Here is a 5,117-nt window from a genome sequence, read left to right on the forward strand (position 1 = left end):
TGCCTTTTCTTTTTTTTCTTTTTTTCTTTTTTTTTTTTGAGATGAAGTCTCCGTCTGTCACCCAGGCTGGAGTGCAATGGCACGATCTTGGCTCACTGCAACCTCCACCTCCCATGTTCAAGTAATTCTTCTGCCTCAGCCTCCCAAGTAGCTGGGACTACAGGCACCCACCAGCATGCTAGGCTAATTTTTGTATTTTTAGTAGAGATGGGGTTTTGCCATGTTGGCCAGGATGGCTCTTGCTGCTTTTCAAATCAATGTGAAGCCATTGGCTTCACATTGAGAAGGGGTTTGGAAGAAGGCAAGCTTGGGGACTGAAGGCAAAGATAATCAACAGGACACAGTATAGCGTTGGATTAGTTAGGATGTGCCAGGCTACGCCACAGTAACAACACTCACACCTCAGTGGCTTAAACATGGCAAAGGCTAATTCTTGTTTACACTGCATGCCCAATGCAGATCAGCTCAGGGGTGGAAGGGCAGGCTTCTGCTCCACAGCACCCTCATATAGAGAACTAGGCTGAGGGAGGCTTCTTCATTGTGTTTCTACAACCATTACAGAAGGACAGGGAATGTGGCAGTGATAACTGTCACCACTTCTGCTCACATCTCATTAGCCAAAGCGGGTAAGGAAGATCATTCTTTCCATGTGTCCCAGGAAGAATTGATAATACTTGGTGACAGCATGAATGACAGAGAGCTGCAGGCATACTCTGGGTCAGAAAGGGAGCTCTGGAGTCAGAGTGCTGGCTTTCAGTTCCAGCTGTGTCATTTCTAACCATGTGACGTCAGGGGGGCCGTTAATCCTATTTGAGCTTCAGGCCCTTCATCTGTAAAATGCATATAAGAATAGCACTTATTTCACGAGGCTGTTGGGAGAATTAAAGGGGGATGAGATAACGAATGTAAGGCACAGCGTTCTGCATTCCTTTCTCAAAGATGTGCTCTGAGGAGTTATGAAATCATCACTGAGAAAATGAAAGATCCACACTGGGGAGGTCGTTGGAGAGTGTTGCTTCCAGCGTTTCTCCAGTCTCTTCAGGTTAGAGTCCTAGAGTTCTCCATGAAGCACCCTGAAATGTCATTGAAACTTAGCTTTGGAAACCAGAACAATGGTGTGAGTAATACCATAACTGTGAAGTTTTCAGAAACAAACCAAATACGGTCACTCATTTTCCGATTTTCCCATTTATTTGCATTTCCCACTTTTCATTCATTTTTTTTTTTTTTTTTTGAGATGGAGTCTCGCTCTGTTGCCCAGGCTGGAGTGCAGGGCTCAATCTCGGCTCACTGCGACCTCCACCTTCTGGGTTCAAGTGATTCTCCTGCCTCAGCCTCCTGAGTCGCTGGGAGTACAAGCATGTACCACCATGCCCAGCTAATTTTTGTATTTTTAGTAGAAATGGGGTTTGACCATGTTGGCCAGGCTGATCTCAAACTCCTGACCTCATGATTTGCCTGCCTCAGCCTCCCAAAGTGCTGGTATTACAGGTGTGAGCCACTGTGTCCAGCCCATTCATTGTTTTATCTGTGAGTCCTTGCTGGGAAGCAGTCGTGGTTGTTAATGGTGTAAGAAAATGCTACAGGAGAGAAACCTAATGTTGGAGCTATTCCCAGCCTGCCTCTGCTCAGTCTAGGACACAGAACCTTGTTCAGCCACAGGCTCCCAGTGTTCTTCAGAAGCAGGATTTGAAAACCAGCCTCATCCAGGACCAATCCTGGCTTTTTCCTGAAAGGAAAACAAACCCAGAAAGGAAAAGTGGACTGGGCATGGTGGCTTATGCCGGTAATCCCAGCACTTTGGGAGGCTGAAGCGTGCAGATCACCTGAGGTCGGGAGTTCAAGACCAGACTGGCCAACATGGAGAGAAGCCCCATCTCTCCTAAAAATACAAAATTAGCTGGGCGTGGTGGCGGCTGCCTGTAATCCCAGCTACTTGGAAGGCTGAGGCAGGAGAATCACTTGAACCCAGGGGGCGTAGGTTGCAGTGAGCCCTGATCGTGCCATTGCACTCCAGCCTGGGTGACAAGAGGGAAACCCCATCTCAAAAAAAAAAAAAAAAAGGAAAAGTGACTTGCTCAAGGTCATATGACTGGTCTGGGGCAGAAATAGGATTAAAACCTCCTTCTACTGAGCTTTTCTTTCCCCCTCACATTCTTTGGTTCAAGCCCCTCAAGAGTGGATCATGGATTCTAAGCTGAAAAACTATGGAAATTGAGAAAGATCTTGATGCTCCTGGCTTTTAGAGGCCAGTTTAGGACTGCAGTGCTTAAGGAAATCTGTCCCCACTTAATCCCTAGCCAAGGTCATTTCACTCAGGTGGAATAGGGAGGGTGTTTCTTGATGATGATGGGGTGATCAGAAAGAGTCAGAGCTCATGGAGAGGCCAACCTCATCACTGTCGCCCAAAATGAGTGGGCAGTCACTACCAAATCCGGATCAGCATCTCTTGCTCCCTCCTGAGTTCAGGCCTGCGGCTGCTCCTTCCTGCTGCTGGATACACTGCAGTCACCCCAGTGGAACTTGTCAAATGCCAAGATTGCCTCCCTACCAGCTCCATGTGTGCCCATGTCACCAACAGGTGTTGGGCATCACCTTCAAGTTCTCCTCCCCACCACATGCACCCAGTTCTCCCATTTCCACTGCTACTGCCCTCTCAGGACTTTCCTAATTCTTCTTCTTCTTTTTTTTTTTTTTTTTTGGAAACAGGCTCTCACTGTCTCCCAGGCTAGAGTGCAGTGGTGCAAACACAGCTCACTGCAGCCTCAACCTCTCAGGCTCACGTGATCCTCCCACCTCAGCCTCCTTGGGTAGCTGGGACTACAGAGTGGTCCCAGTGTACCACCATGCCCAGCTAGTCTTTTTATTTTTATTTTTGTAAAGACAAGGTTTCGTCATGTTTCCCAGGCTGGTCTCAAACTCCTGGGCTGAAGCGATCCACCCTCCTTGGCCTTCCAAAGTGCTGGAGTTACAGGTGTGAGCCACCACAATGGGCCTGACTGTTCCTTTTTCTGGTTTCCATCCTCTCTAGTCCTACACACTCCAAGCTAATCTCACAATCCCACACGGCACCATCCTCAAAAATCTTCAGGGGCACTCTTTCTGGCGGTGACAACCTACCCATGAGAACATGCCTCTTGCAAAGGATCTCCATCCCTCTCCAGAAGAGGAGAAGAGGAAACGCAGGAAGAAACGCCTGGTGCAGAGCCCCAGTTCCTACTTCATGGATGTGAAATGCCCAGGATGTTATAAAATCACCATGGTCTTCAGCCATGCACAAACGGTAGTTTTGTGTTGGCTGCTCCACTGTCCTCTGCCAGCCTACAGGAGGAAAAACAAGGCTTACAGAAGGATGTTCTTTCAGGAGGAAGCAGTGCTAAAAGCACTCTGAATCAAGATAGGTCGGAAACCATCTCAATACACACATTTTGGGGGAAAACCCTTCAGGGGCTCCCCATTGCCATGGTGAAATTTTTCTCGTCATCAAAGCGAAGACGCATGATCTGATAGGTATAAATGTATTCTCAGCAAAAGGTTGAATTTTGTCCTCAAAGATATGGTCACTGGACCCCTTTTTTACATGTCAAAAGCAAATGAGTTAGTTTTGCATTCAAGGCTCTTCACAGTGTGATCCTCTTGCTGGCACAAACCTGCTGTGCCAAACCTCTGCAGCAGTCAAACTGGAGCAGCTCGTCATGGCTGCCCTAATCATACTGTGTGTACTCTTGCTCCAAACTTGTTTCCTTTGTTTTCCTTTAAATTACTATTAAAAAGCGAAGATGCCTCCAAACTTTTTAAGAGACGGGATCTCACTATATTGCCCAGGCTGGAGTGCCATGGCTATTCACAGGTGTGATCCCATGACTGATTAGCACTGGAGTTTGACCTGCTCCGTTTCTGACCTGGGCCAGTTCACCCCTCCTTAGGCAACCTGGTGGTCCCCCAATCCCAGGAGGTCACCGTATTGATGCCGAACTTAGTGCGGACATCCGATCAGCATTGCACACTACAGCCCAGAACTCCTGGGCTCAAGTGAGCCTCCAGCCTCAGCCTCCCGAGTTGCTGGGACTACAGGTACGTGCCACTGCACCTGGTGCCTCCAAACTTTTGATACAACTTTCCCTCTGCCTAGAATGCTAGAATGTCCTTCCCTCTTCTTCCCACTGGGCTGTGCCTTCTGGTTTCATCAAAGCTGGCAACGCACTGCAGCCTAGATCTTTTTGGAACATACCAGCCTTTGGTGCATCCTGCAGCACTGCTCATCTGAACCTCTCACTTGGCATTTAGCAAATTAAAGCTTGAATCTTATATACCTTGTTATTTTATTTCCTTTTTCAGTAGGACATATTTTTTGTTTGTTTGTTTGTTTGTTTGTTTTTGAGATGTAGTCTCACTCTGTTACCCAGGCTGAGTGCAGTGCTATGATCTTGGTTCACTGCAACCTCTGCATTCCCCAGTTCAGGCGATTCTCCTGCCTCAGTCTCCTGAGTAACTAGGATTACAGGCGCCTGCCACCATGCCCAGCTAATTTTTGTTAATTTTTTTTTTTGAGATGGAGTCTGTCTCTGTTGCCCAGGCTGGAGTGAAGTGGGCACAATCTCGGCTCATTGCAACCTACGCCTCCCAGGTTCAAGCAATTCTCCTGTCTCAGCCTCCCAAGTAGCTGGGATTATGGGTGCATACCACTATGCCTGGCTAAATTTTGTATTTTTAGTAGAGACTGGGTTTCACCATGTTGGCCAGACTGGTCTCAAAATCCTGACCTCAAGCAATCTGCCTGTCTCAGCCTCCCAAAGTGCTGAGATAATAGGCATGAGCCACCATGCCAGCCTGCTTGCAGTAGGACATATCTGACTGCTTATCAAAGCCTTGAAGGAAGAGCCTGTTCAGGGCAGGCACATGATAGCAATTGGCTGATGGTAATGAAAGGAATTGGCGGTGAGCAGATCAAATGGGAGTGGTGGTCTATTAGTTATGTGTTGCCATGTAACAAAATTATGAGAAAAGCTGTATCAGTCTGGGTCTGATCAAGAGAGAAACCTCATAGTAATTTAACAGGAAATTTCAAGATGATTATTAAAACAAAGGATGAAGTAACAAAGAATTGGTTAGTAAGG

The 5,117-nt window shown here is 47.3% G+C and overlaps 1 pseudogene; it reads left to right on the forward strand.

Annotated features, from left to right (window-relative positions):
* The first annotated feature begins 123 nt into the window (after positions 1 to 123).
* On the forward strand, positions 124 to 4,639 carry LOC108591162 (small ribosomal subunit protein eS27 pseudogene; annotated as a pseudogene).
* Positions 4,640 to 5,117: the final 478 nt, after the last annotated feature.

Source organism: Callithrix jacchus, chromosome 4 (assembly GCF_049354715.1).
Source record: "Callithrix jacchus isolate 240 chromosome 4, calJac240_pri, whole genome shotgun sequence".
Classification (NCBI taxonomy): Eukaryota; Metazoa; Chordata; class Mammalia; order Primates; family Cebidae; genus Callithrix; species Callithrix jacchus.